The 14,572-nt window shown below is 35.2% G+C and overlaps 2 long non-coding RNA genes across 2 annotated transcripts in view; one reads left to right on the top strand and one right to left on the bottom strand.

Moving 5' to 3' along the window:
- Positions 1-14,572, bottom strand: part of LOC137399008 (uncharacterized) — a 520,862-nt gene that overhangs the window by 399,672 nt on the left and 106,618 nt on the right. The window lies entirely within an intron of this gene.
- LOC137399016 (uncharacterized) lies at positions 88-8,986 on the top strand. The gene is made up of 3 exons (XR_010979120.1): positions 88-196; positions 4,285-4,414; positions 8,857-8,986. It is a non-coding gene; the product is annotated as an uncharacterized lncRNA (long non-coding RNA).

The raw sequence follows: 14,572 nt of genomic DNA, 5'->3' as shown, positions 1-14,572 counted from the left end.
ATCAGAATCATAATACCTTTTTACATTTTGTGGAGCTTTTTACGCGTTTGAAATGAGTTTGTTTGTGCAGGTGGAAAGCCTGAGATGCTTGGTTGTTATATACCTCGAGCAGTTGTCTGCCCAACCACGAGAAACACAAGTCCTTCTTAAGTACACTGGCAAACACACTCTTCTAGACTTCCCCAACAGCCCATCAGTGAGTATTGCAAGCAATTCCGATTGCTTAGTGGATCTCCTTAACTTGTTCTGTCATGTCTTGCACTTATCATGTCTTGCACTTACCCTGTCATGCCTTGTCCTGTCATGTACTTGTTGTGTCATTCACTTGTCACTTCATGCACCTAACATGTTATGCACTTGTCCTGTCATGCACTTGTCGTTTCATGCACCAGCCCTTTGTTATTCACTTGTCTTCTTTTACATTTTTTATGTCATGCACTTGTCCTGTGGTGAGTGTGTTATGTAATGCATGTGTCTTGTCAGGCACTTGGCCTGTCATGTGGTAGCCCTGTTATTTCATGCACCAATCATATCACACCCCTGTTCTGTCATTTCAAACCATCGTGATGATGATTTCTGGCTCATTTTCATACTCAGATGTTTAATGAATCTCATGCTATGTGATGTTATTGTAATTATTTGTGTGTGCTATAACTCTATAACTCTGCAGCTATAACTCTGGGAGTCTACTGTGGAGGATGAATGTCAAAGTTATAAAAAAGATCCCTACTGAAATGCATATGAATACTTTTTATAAGTTCAATCTGAAGTATATCTGAAACTTATTAAAACGTTCAGAACACGAACTGACGCAACACACTAAACATTAAATATGTAGACCATTCAATATTATCCTAGCCTTTCTTTACATTATAATTCAGCTGATCTCTATTCACCCGCAGTACCTGCTGGTTAAGTGCCACCTGCTTAGCTTGTCATGTCACCACTGCTGACAGATGCTTTCAGGTTACTATCAGCAAATACCTGCATTACTTGCCATGATTCCTAGACATACTCACCAGGCAATGCATATGCTCCCTCCTTCACCTCTCAGTCCAACAAGTATGCTGTTACTGATAGTACGGTACCTGCTCCTACAACATAAATAATTGGTTTCAGTAGCGTTTACGTTACTGGAACAAATTATTGTGTTGTACCAGTTGTACTGCATTTATAATGCATACTGCCCAGTAGTAACAGTACACAAAGCTTCATTACCTTCAAAGAACTTCATTACCTATCTACCTATTCAATTCAGCACCCACATGTAATCTATATTTCTAATAAAGTAAGACATCTTAGTTCCCGGGTATACTTACGTGTAAATGGCTGATGTCTGCTAGGAATCAGTGTATTTAATACTGTCTCTGGCTACATATTTGTTCTGATGGTAATAAGTTCTCATCATGTAAATAAGTATACAGACTCAGTACCACTAACACATCTTCAATCTCAACATACAGACTCGATCCCCTCAACCCGTACATATGTTCTTAGGCTATTATTCTTTCAATTGACTTGCTTAGTGTTTTGCACCATTACGCCATTTATGTTCATGCAATAATGTTTCATTTATGAAAGCTAGAGTTGTCTTCTTGTGGTATAAGTTCTGTCTGTTATCTTATTATACGTATACAATACCTGTATGTTGGCCTGCATTAGAAAGTCTCTGCTTTCAACCCTATTTGTCTGACAATGTCATTCAAACTCATTTGTGATATGCCTTCAACAGAAGCCCATAACAGTTGTCTAAACTCTCCATATGTGTGCTCTGGCTGGCTGCGGATCAAGTATTTTTAGGACTATGGCTCTTGGGCTGTCATGTGCTTTTAAACACCATAACATGTGGTACATAAAATTGGATGGTTTACCCTCTTGTACTTACATATTGCTGTACTTGCTCTGAACATCAAATAGTATGAGGTCTAATCATATTAATCAGATACATACAAAGGCTTAGGTAGACACTAGGGTTGCACGATAGCTCGATAGTCAAATTTGAGAGTCGATAGTTGTCTTCTCAATATGAATATGTTGATTATTTTTGGCTCATCGAAACATCTGGAAATTATATATCGTTATAGGATAATAAAAAGAATAAAATCCGATAGTTTTGCAGATAGTTTGTTGTTGTTTTTCCGGCAGATTTTCTTTTTTTCACCCCCAGAGCTGTATAGTTTTACAGAGTCCCGCGACCAGCAGAAGCCTATATGGGAGCTCGCTCAATTCCAAACAAACAGGCCACACCTACTATATTTATATAAGTTATAATGGTGAGACCGCAAATTAACCGACAAAAATTACTCCCCATTGACAGTCACTTTAAAATTGATTGTTGTATCATACACCACTTGAAAGAAGACAAGTTTGCTATAAAAAGCTACTAATAACTTTTTGTAAAACCGTAAAGTAAATGCAAAAATGAGTGGTATTTAGAGCGAGGTATGAATTTTCCATTCGAGATCAGTATGTCGATCGGGTTTGTTTGGAATCAAGCGTTTTTGTTTCTGGTTTTTGATGCGGGACTCTGTGAAACTATACGGCTCTGTCCATCCCTTCTCACAATCCTCGATCTTTTCAAGCACGTGGGGTCGTCTGGCTACTAGAGTTTTACAAAAATATGGCACTAAAATGTATTGTGAATTTGGAGTAATCTTCTCGATAATACGATAGTTTTACCAGCTGCCAAGTCATGCCATAACTATCGGTGAACTCTGTCTGCTCATTGATAATTTGATACTATCGCTATCGGTGGGAAAACTCCAACGATAGTTGATAACACCTTTTTATACGACAAATGTCATCCCTAGTAGGCACCCTTTAGTCAAACGATAGAAATATTTCTATAGGCACTGTCATGGGATTAAAATTGCTTTGTAATGTTTACATTTAAAGTTCCTATTCTATATTCATGCAATTTGAGTGACTGACAGTCATTTTCAGAGTCTATTTGATTGTATCTATAAGCAGGTCTGTTGAACAGGAAGTCAAGTAGTAAATTTATCTCTTCTTGTTAGCTTGGTTCTTGTTCATATTGTTATCAATAATTGTATTTTGCCTATTAAGAATTAGTAACAAAATAATATAATAATCTTAGTAACTATAGTTATCCACAGTAACTTTACTGCGTTAAATGGTTGTGATCTGTAATAACATGTAATGCTACAATGTACTATGTGCACTACGTACCTTATGGAGTGTTTACCTTTAAGACAGAAGTATAACATAAGCCTTTAATCTAAATGAATTTAGCTTACTAAACACATTATACTTAAAGCTAAGTTTTAGTATGTTTTGTTTACTATTTTACTGCACTTCAACATTTTCACCGGATAAACTTTTATCTTCTATTTCTCTTTGGTTTTGGTTTTTCTTTCTGGTTTGTTTTCAAAATAACAAATAACGCTAAACTGAGCAAGATTGGGCAACATATCTCTTTCATTCATTGTTAGAGAAACTTTTGTGATTAGCGTATCGACATATTTGTTATTTCGACGTAATCAGCACACCAGCGGCCAAATTTGAACTCAGATAATTTTTTTTGATGTCATATGGCAAAAAAAATTTGTATGGAGAGCCATATTCATCATTTTTCACAACGTAGGGTGAAAACAACATATAACAGGGTCATCAAAGCTCGAGAACGCACTGTACCTTCATCCTTTCATTCCAGAGAGCAAATTTATTGCATCTAAAGGGATTAATGTTGCTTCACCCGAAGGAGTGTGAAAAATTTAGACTACATTCGCTTCACCCATAAATGGGTTAAATTTCCCATTCTAAATTTTTTACTAGTTTTCTGAAAAATACAATGCCAGCCTCTATTTGAACGTCACATCGATTTCACCGTTATATAGTATAGGGGAAGGGTTAAAAAATGGAGTGTCATGGTATACGAATATATTTTTTATGGTTATAGCCATTGTTGATACTAGTGTTCTGACAGTTCTGCAAGCCATGGAAAATAGTCAGGGGTGTCAATAAAGCACAGATATATGTGATCACAACTGTTCTAAGATAAGTGGATGCATGTAGATATCACGGCAGGTAGGGGCTGGTATGCTACGCCGTACATAGGGAGCTCTAATATTGTACGATGCTAGAGTTTTCCCCAATATCTTAGCTTGGCTCGGGACAGACATGCATGACTATTATTATAGTAAAGACTAGTGCCCTGGCAGCTCAGTATGCTGTGAGAGATTGTCATATGGTCACACTCAAGATTATTGTTATACATGCATATGGTTACATGTATCTTTCTCACTGCTATTATATTGTTGATAGACATACCTGAGGAGTCCTGCACTCACATGTCGGAAGTATCTCTGGTGGTCATCTTGCCTGAGAAGAAACAGTCAACTAAATAGGTGATTGACTATTAGCTGGAGGTGGGAGGATTGGGGGAATTTGTTAGGTAAGTTCACAGATTATGTGATATCGAGTTACGGACTGAACAACAAATATTACCCATAATGCTGTTTAGATAACTAAAATTAGGTAGTTTTAGTAACATAGAGAGTGGATAGATGCTAAGTTGTTACATAATACACACATGTTCCCATTTTAGTATTATCTAGCAAGGGGACAAGACTCTAAAGCTACCTCTAAGGTTTCTCCAAGTTGCGCAGTATCTCAATAAGGCAACCTTTCTCTCCAGTATCAGTCTCTAGAATGTAATTGAATGAGGTATTGTCACCTGTTGCTGCAGTCTGTGAAGTATTGAGTTTATTATTATCAAATACCATCACACTTCATCTGGCACTCTGCCATGCAAGTTTATTTTTAGAGTTTCCCCTTCCTGTCGTCAAATTAATTTTAAATAAAAGGCTGTTATGTTTTATTAATTTGCTCATAACTCGAAAATTGTCAGTTTTATTTTAAATTACCGTTCGTGAGAAGGGTTCAGTAGAAAATTATCTACCAAACAATAAAAATAATGATTAGATTTCTATTAAACATACATGAAATATTTAGGGATGCAGTTGGTTGTAACTAGGTTTTAGGGCTGCAACTTGGAGAAGCCATTTTTACTATTTGCCACAATCCCTTTTTAAACGACAAATATTTTTGACTTTTTATAAAACTTTGCGGTGATTACGATTGAGATAGGTAAGCATTTTATCGGTCTAACATGTGCTTGACGAAAAGTCGAGCTTGTTTGACTGATTCTGATTAAACCAATTTAAATATATGCTGACACAAGAGAAATTAATATCACTTTTTTTGAATTATTTGTTCTTTTTTAAACTTTGAATATATTGATCGCGATGAGTAAAAGTTATATTAGTTTAATATATTTTGTGCAAAATAGTTTTTTGCTCGACTCATTCTGATGTTTTGATGAGTATAAAAACTGATATGAAAAATGCTAACGCATGCAACATGATTGCTGTACTGCCCGTGGGAGAACACAAATATAGGTGAATAAAGTGTCACTACGCCCTTTAAAAGGTTCATCCTGCCAAATCTAATTCTAGCTGAGGTCAATCTCGTTCAGTTATTGCAATGATATAATCCACCAGGATAGGCAACGATTATCATATGGGATGGGTTTAATGATTGTGCTTTGCATTGAACTTAAAACCCCTGGAATGGCAATCATGTGACTTTTACGTTGATAGCGATACGTAACGTATGCGCCATATTGGAGAGCTAATCGTACACTAGATCCATTTGTAAACAAACAGAGAAAAATGACAGAAATGTACATGTTGAATAGTTATTTTCTAGCTAGGTGTTAATGAAAACTCCTACACAACGTTTAGAGTGTCCTGATAGAAGAAAGTTTATTTATAACATATGCAGTGGGATATATCAAATGATAAGTAGATGTAAAATAGATTTTCGTGGACCATATTATTCATACCAACTGTTGTATTACAGATGCATAACCCCAGCAAATGATATATTCAAGCAAATAACCACTGTTCCATTATATTAAAATTTATATTACACATGCATAAATACATATGGAAAATCTAAGCACATGAAGTATTTCGATAAAAACAACACATAAGGTATGCTGCCAAAACGAAAACTGTTTTCAAGATTTAAGTGATAATAGCCCATGAATGTATGATACGTATGATATAGTATCTGTAAAAGATGGAATGAACTACTGCAACAACGAAACGGAAATTAAAAAAGTTGTAATAGAGGATAATCAAAATAATGCAAACAAGGAAATGCAGGAAATAGTGTAATCAGATGATTAAACTTATACATACACGTTACAGAAACTGTGTAAAAGGAGATTTGTATAGCACTGGATATTGAGCCAAGGTGCATCAGAGTTTTTTTAGAACTAAACCAGATTAGGAATAACAGCACAACAACAGCTGCAGATGAATATTACAGTGATTACATTGTTACTGGCCTTTAAAAAGTACTACTTTAGTATTGTATACCACAAAGATGCACTTGCAGTTTGTGTGTAGAATTTTAGCATAATGATGCTGTAGGAGATCATAAAACGACTGAATCAGGTTTTTCATCAATGACGCAGTGGTTGGATATGCCATCTGCGTATCCGTAAGGTGTTTCCCAAAGCATAACACATCACTAGATCTTACACTACTGATAAAATACACCACACAATGGAGTGGATCTGGCTTTGTATTAATACGAAAGTATTGATCTGCAACGATCAGGATCCTGGTGACACCGTCTGATGGACGCACCAATCCTCTATTGTTTTGTAGCTTGAGTAGAGTATAGAGATGTCAGTACTGGATACTTGATTTGGTGGTAACCAGCAACTGACGGCAAATGTCATGACAGCACTTTCGTTAGCTTTTGCACAATGTAGCCAGCTATACAGACTATACTGTTACCTATAACAAAAATTTGACATCTGAAATTATTGAGTTCCACAAACTGATCAACTTCTGGAGTAGCCTGTATGGTGAGAACCTCGTTTTGAGCAGTAACATTACCTCTCTTACTAGCATCTGATTCTGCACCAAATTTACTGATAAGTTTACGAAAGGTAGCCTTAAACTGAGTAACAGTAGGATTATTATGCCAACCACCTAAACAAAAGCATCTATTATAACAATTACATAAAATCAACAAAATGAATGTATTATTCACATAAACATAATAAACAACAATACAACTAACAAAATAAGCGAAAATAAAACAGCTCAAAATGCTACCATATCGCTATGCAAAACGAATATGTGGTAATTTTTACTGTAAGTCATTCATAACCCATCTTAGGCATAAAGCTTAAAGGTTGACTTGCAACAAAATTCACATTACCGTTATTTGATATGAAAAGATTCACCATGTCTTACTCTGCTGTGCTGTAGGTGCAAAATATGTGGAAAAGTGATTACAAGCTCTTAAAGGCTCAAAAACGAACAGAAAGTCGCAGCCACACTAGACCGCCGTAGTTTGGATTCCCTTTCCAAAACGGCTCAAATGTGATGTAGTTGTGAGAAATGGTTTCTGTTTACACTTTTTGGCAACCCTATTCATCAAAATATTTTCACAAATATACTTCACGCACTCAATAAAACTATGTCTATTGTTCTTACGTGTCTGTTTTATCGTCATTAGAATGCTGTCACTTTTAGCAGTGATATCTTATAACTTACCGTAAACATTTGTTTAATTTTTTAGCCTTTGTTCGAAGGAATACGTATCATTGTCTGATAATCATGACGAGCCTGTTGGTCACTTGTGATAATCGAAAAGTGCTGCAAAAATTATTTGCGAAGTATTGAGTCACATGATCAAATTACGACTTGCCGATTAGACTAGGCCGAAAAAAAACTGTAAAGTAGCCAGGATCTATATTTGATACGGGGTCTTCGGTAACACCTGAAGTGTTTGTCATAAACTAGTACTACGATAAGTTTTATATGGAGCTTGGTATTGGCCTTTCAATTCACGTGAGAACATACGTGACAGGACGATAACCAAATTTCGTAGCTATGTCAAAAAATAAATAGATTCCAATCTGTGGCGGCTTTTCATTTTTGAGCATTTAATAGCTTGTAATCACATTCCCATATATTTTGCACTTACAACACAACAGAGTAAGACATGGTGAATCTTTTGATATCAAATAACTGTAATGTGAAATTTGTTGCAAGTCAACCTTTAAAGGTTGACTTGCAACAAAATTCAATTTTGTTACAAGTTCACTTTTATTTCAATGGTTGTGTGACTCATGTCAAGTCATGTCAGCATACAAAGTTACAAATTAACAAGATCTCTGCACATGCGCAAGTGTGGCTAGTTTTTTGAGTTCAGCGAAACTGGCTACAAATGGAATAAATGCTATCGTATTTGCAGTTTTACCAAAACGCGGAAAGCCATTCTCAAATATAAAATATATTTATCAGCAATATCTTGGGCGAAATTTCGAAAATATTTACTAGCAAAACAAGTTTAGGTCAATGTTCTCAATTTTTCCTTTTGTTCATCTGAAAAGGAAAATAAAACAGCGATATTGTTTTGCAAATTATGAGTGAAAAGAAAATTTAGTTTTTGTTAAGTCATGCAAAATGATAGCCTGATATTGTAAATTTTTAGTGGCAAACCTTTGATAGTATCTGTTAACTCTGTGATCTGTGGTCAATGTTTTTGTATAGGGTACTATACGGTAAGCTGTTACATATCTCTCTAAGGTACACAGGGGTATGCCAGCACATCTAATACCTTCTACTGTGTGATCATGTATCTTGATCACTGTGTAATTAGTATGCTTGCAATTCTTATATTCTAATTTTTAGTAACTTTTTTGAGTAATTATAATAATAGCTTGTATTAAAGACAACTGCATTTATTTCATATAGAAATTGTACAGAGTCTAGCCTGCCTATAGCAGCGCTCTTTTGTTTCTAGGGTGTTTCCATTGTAAATAGCAAGCTGTGTCGTGGATGTCATTGTCGTGGAAACTTGTGCTATATTATCTAACTTGGATAAAAACTGAATGAAATGGTGCATTAGGAATACGGAAAGGAGCTTATAGAAGGTTTGTTAGGAATTTTAATCAATTTCTTGCAGAAGTTTTGAAGAAAGGACTTAAAATTAACTTATTATAACAAAAATATTTTACCAGAGTTGGTAATTGTTTAGCAGTAAAATAGAGTGCATTTGGTAATAATGGTAGCTGTCTGCTCTTTGCTTTCTATACTGTACTTTGTGCAAGCGTGAAGACAACTCCTAACATGGCAATATCAATTATACCCTAGGACACTTATGTATTCGCGGCATCTAACTTTCGCGTTTTCGCGGTATCATCCTCTCGCGAAAATTTAATGAGCGAAACTAAACTATCATAACGAACGCGAGCGAAAACGCGAAGTTAAATAGCTTTGTTCATTGATATCCACAATAAAATCGTCATATTAGAAATGCAGGCAATTTTCGTCTGTGGTTGGGATAAATGGGAAATTTCTGGTAAACTCATTATAGCTAATACACCGACTGAGCAGCATGGCAAAGCAAATTAAGATTATATCAGTTTAGTCACCGAATTTGTAACTGATGAGAATGAAAGTCTGGAAGGTGAAGTCATAAAATTGCACAATAATTATTGTAGTGATGAATTTTATTACCAACCAAAAACAATATCAACCCTCATCAGGTCTAACCACATTATCTCTTCCACTGCCAACCATGTACAAATTGGCGACCGGCCTAGTGCCAGCCATTTTACCGAAATTGCCGATATTGTTTCATGATATGTATACAGTATTTTTTCAAGTTCTACTTTAATTATCTGTATAATCACAAAAATCTAAATTGGCTATTATGTCATCAACAACTAATTACCTGTTTTATGACTCGCGCGGGGTAGTTAATGAACTCACAGAAAAATGTTCGTTTTTAGATTAGAAATTCTCAAACAAAAGTTTAAAATTGCTTCGTTGTTTTAGGCTGATTTTATAGAGAACTCTTCGGACAACAGAGTCAATTTCATAAAACACTTAAAAACCGTGGGTTATGTGGTCAACAAATAATAAAATCAGGTTACCAGACAATTGCTGAGAAAGTCCAAAAATGCGTTTATGGCAGTGGCCGCTTAAAAACGCATAAATGCCATAAACGCTGCCATAACGCTCCCACGCTGCCATAAACGCATAAATGCGTTTATGGCAGCGTAAGGGTTATACAGTTTTGGTTGTGAAGTTGGTTGCTACCTATCTATTTTCTTCTTCTTGGGATTCGAGTGTGAAAGTCACAGCGGGGAGGAACCTAGACGTCATTGATAGTCTAAAAAACGAATGGCAGCAAGTGATCAAATTGAATTGCCGATCTCACCCACACATTTCAATCTGTGGTTTACAAATACGAACTAGTCCCAATTTGAATTTTTTTCTTATTAGCAAACTGGACCTGAGGAATGTAATCTGTTTTTTCCACTGCATTTATTTTCACATCACTATATTTTCGCACTCATCGAAGCCGCGAAATTAAGTTGCAGCGAAATTTTATTCCGTGTGCTACTCACAAAACTAAATACTAACGAAATATCAGTGTCCTAGGGTAGTTTGTGATAAAACTTACTAAAATTTTGCCACTAAAAAAGCCACAGAAAGAGAATGCGAAAAAGATTGCACCACACAAGATTTTAACTTCTAACATTTAGTTTACACACAATCATCTTGATTAATCATTCACCTTTCAGAATGATAGAATACTTATAACATACTTATTCTTTTGGCTTCATCAGCATACCTGATAATCTCTCATGGCATACTAGAAGGCCAGGTAGTTGGTTTTTACTATAATAATACCTGTGTCCATACTTTGAAGTCATGTTTTGAGGTTGCGCAGCAGATTGCTTGGTTCAAAAATCAAACCAGTCACATCTGGCATATACACCTGGCATACTCCCACCTGCCCCAATCATTCTCGTACCATAGTTTTATAATTACTAGTACCCGTGGAGTCTGGCGTGCCGTGAGTGATCAGCAGGTGTAATAACTAAATGTACAGTTATTCTGAAATGCTAGGAAGTCGACTATTGGTTCAGTTGTTAGTGTCAATCCTCTATGATAAATGTTGCTCATTTGTATCCAGCACAATTATATGTTTCCCTAACTTCAAGCAGGGCTCCAACCTCTAGCCATTAGCTTTGGTTAAAGGTTGAAGCTCTGCTTGATGTTAGGGAAACATATAATTGTGCTGGATACAAATGAGGAACATTTATCATAGAGGATTGACACTAACAACTGAACCAATCATCGCTTGTTGGATACAAAAAAACTTCGAATAACCTGAATTCGAGACGATTTTGCATCCTCTCTTTATACAAAAACTGAGATGGGTTGATATAGCCTATCATACAACAGACAAGGATTCCGTCAAGTTTAGTTTAGGCAAATCCCTTTGATAGAGAAGTTAGCTTCTCTTGCAGTATTTTTTTCTCATCCCAACAATGGTTGTCATAGAATATTTTGTATTTATTGATATAGTGTATGAATTTGATTACACAAATAAAGTAATTTTTTGCAGGTAATGTTGGTGACTGGAGAAATAACTTCACGGTTGCTGACAATGAGCTTCTCGATGCGTATTTAGAACAGCGGGCCGGAGAAAAGGATACCCCTTTCCGATATGAACAAATTTGTTTTTCAAATGCAACTGAACAACGCATAAAGAGGTGCCTGTTTTATATATTTTACTAAAATCTGCTAATCACTGAATCTGCACCAGGCAAGGAAATGTGAATAGGCTTTGCTTATAAAGTGTATTTATGCACTAACTGGTATTTCTTTGCAGTAATTAATCTGTACTAAAGCAATTGTTGTTAATTGGGTCTAGCTTTTTGCTCAAGGCTTGTATTGGAGTTGAAATATAATGATAGTTGACTATGGACCTGTTTTTAAAATTTTTAGAATTTTTTTGCACATGATAATCAAAGTTTTTTCAAGATTTGACCACTATTGTTATTTATCTAAATGTGCTGCTTGTGTGACATTTGCTGCCTGTGTAACCTAACTACTTTATTTAAATAAACTAACATATTGTCTTGTTTGCTTTTGATTTCAGTGCCTAAACATTGCGTGCGAATAAAAACAGCTAAGTCATCAAATTATGAATTCTCCGCAATTCGTGAAATACTCAAAATTGTTTTAACAGCGTAAAGAGAAAAACTTTATAAAAAGTTAGAGAAAGCTATTCAGCATGAATCTAATGAATAATAATTGCTGAGGAATTTTTCAATTTCCAATCAGTATCCTCGATGATACAGTGGACACCTTTATGATTATTCTGGTTAATAGTACAGTAGATGCCCTAATGGTCTGTCTCATCAATGATCCAGCAGACACCCTTTTGGTTTGTCTCATCAGTTATACAGTAGACACTCCTATGGCTGGTCTGATCAAATATACAGTAGTCGACCCTTTAGTTGGTCTGATCAATGATACAATAGATGGCTTTATGGTTTTTCTATCAATGATACAGCAAACACCCCTATGGTTGCTCTCTCCAATGGTACAATAGACACCACTAAGGTTGGTCTTTGCATTGGTACAGAAAACACTAATATGGTCAATCTCATCAAGGATACAGTAGAAACCCTTTCGGTAGAGGTCAACAGTATTTTTCTAATATTTGAGATAGTTTTGGAAGTTTGAGGTAATCTGAAAACCCAAAAATTCCAAGATTAGAATTTACAAAAGTTGATCGCTATTTGAAGCTCACAAGAAAAATGTGTGCCAAGATGGCCTCATTTGTTCCAAAAACTGTCTATTTACAACCAAGCCTAGGATAAATTTCAACAGCTATCTAAGGAGGACATGTTGTACTTTCCAGTTTCCACACTACAAATGACTTTCCACTTGCATGGCCCAGTCTCCTCAGAGAAAAGCATCTAAAAAAAGCCAGGCTATATTTGGTGTAACATAGTTTCTTTTGACGAGACATGCTGTCTGATTTCATTTTGTTGATATTGTGTTAAAATTACAATTTTTTTCAGTAACAAAGGTTTTTAATCCTTCTTAAGTAATGATATATTGAATAATTTTTTGTGAAACTGTTGCTTTGAAATCTTTTACAATTATCTTTATTTTATACATATCAACTGCTCTGTAGACGTTGAGAACTAGACTAGATATTGTGTCGATTTCTCCTTGCTCCATGCTGGTGTATTTTGTTGCTTTTATTATCAATGTGCTCTACCATACCAAAGGTAAATAAATCAGCAAATTTCAAAAATGAGCATTTCTAAAACTGAAAATGCTTCAAGGCCTGTGCACGTTAATTTTTTCACAGACGTAGACACATTTATGGTTTGTTTTCTATGATCGAGTGTCGTAGAGGCATTTTTGCTACTTTCCCATCAAGTGCTAGTAACTTAATTTTATTATTTGTTGATAACATAGCCCACGGTCTTTAGAACTTCTATGATGTTGACAACGTTGTCTGAAGATATATATATATATATATATATATATATATATATATATATATATAATTAGTCTACAATAATGAAGCAGTTTAACATTTTTGTCTGAGAATTTCCTAACCAAAAACGAACCTTTTCTGTGTAAGCTCTGTTGAGTACCGCATGAGTCAGAGAACAGGTAATTACTCATGTTGATGACATTATAGCCAATTCAGATTTAGATTTTCAGATTATACAGACAATTAAAGTAGCAGCGCTGGCTCTGATAGTGGTGAAAGTCATAATTTGTAAGAGTAAGGAACATTGTGGAGGATGGTTTTAACATCGTAGGAATCATAGATTCACATAACTTTATCATCACACAAAGTATAGATACATTGAAATTTTTGTATAGCAATGTTGATTAAAATGTTGGCCAATCAAAACATAAAACTAAAATGTTCTAGATAAAGTTTGAAGTTGAAAAATATCGTATACATATCATGAAGCAGTATCTGCAGTTTTCTGTAAAGTGGCTGGCAGTAGGCCGATAGCCAAATTTGTACATAATTGGCAGTAAAAGGGTTAATACTTGATGGGAAATAGAAATTGGTTTCTCTATGAAACTCAAGTGTTTGCAGGCTGCTACCTTGACATGCATACTCAAACTATCTAGCAACACAGCTGTATATGCCTATAATGAGTCTTTAACAGCCTGTTGAAAGTTTCAACAGTTGTCAGCCTGTGATGTAGGGACATAATCAGTCTGCAGTTCCTTAAAAATCTGCCCTTACACCGAAATAAATTAATTGCTGTCGTATGTAATGCATTTTTTGAAATATATTGTTTGTATTACATTTGTTTAATTTTTCAGTTTGTTTATCTTATCATGTATATTTTATTTATAAATTTACTCATTAGAAGTGCTTCATTTGTAGGTTTATCGTCTTTTTGCTGTACCAAAGAGGTACGTTGTTTAGAGAATTTGGCAGCTTGGATGTAAAATTTCAGATCTTGCATTGATAAAAAAATTTTGAAAAATTTGTTTTTTGCTTTGGATGCTCGATATTCTAGAGATATTGTTTCCACTTGGGGTGTTAGAGGTATTGGGTTTTGATCCTTGTTAAGCTAAATAACCTTTTTAGGTAGACATGAAATGGTGTATTAATATGAGCTTTGTTGTTACCTTGTCAGCTAGACTTTCATTACATCATTCATGGC

This window comes from Watersipora subatra, chromosome 6, assembly GCF_963576615.1.
Source record: "Watersipora subatra chromosome 6, tzWatSuba1.1, whole genome shotgun sequence".
NCBI lineage: Eukaryota > Metazoa > Bryozoa > Gymnolaemata > Cheilostomatida > Watersiporidae > Watersipora > Watersipora subatra.
The sequence above is the reverse complement of the archived record's forward strand: the minus strand, read 5'-3'. Positions and strand labels throughout refer to the sequence as shown.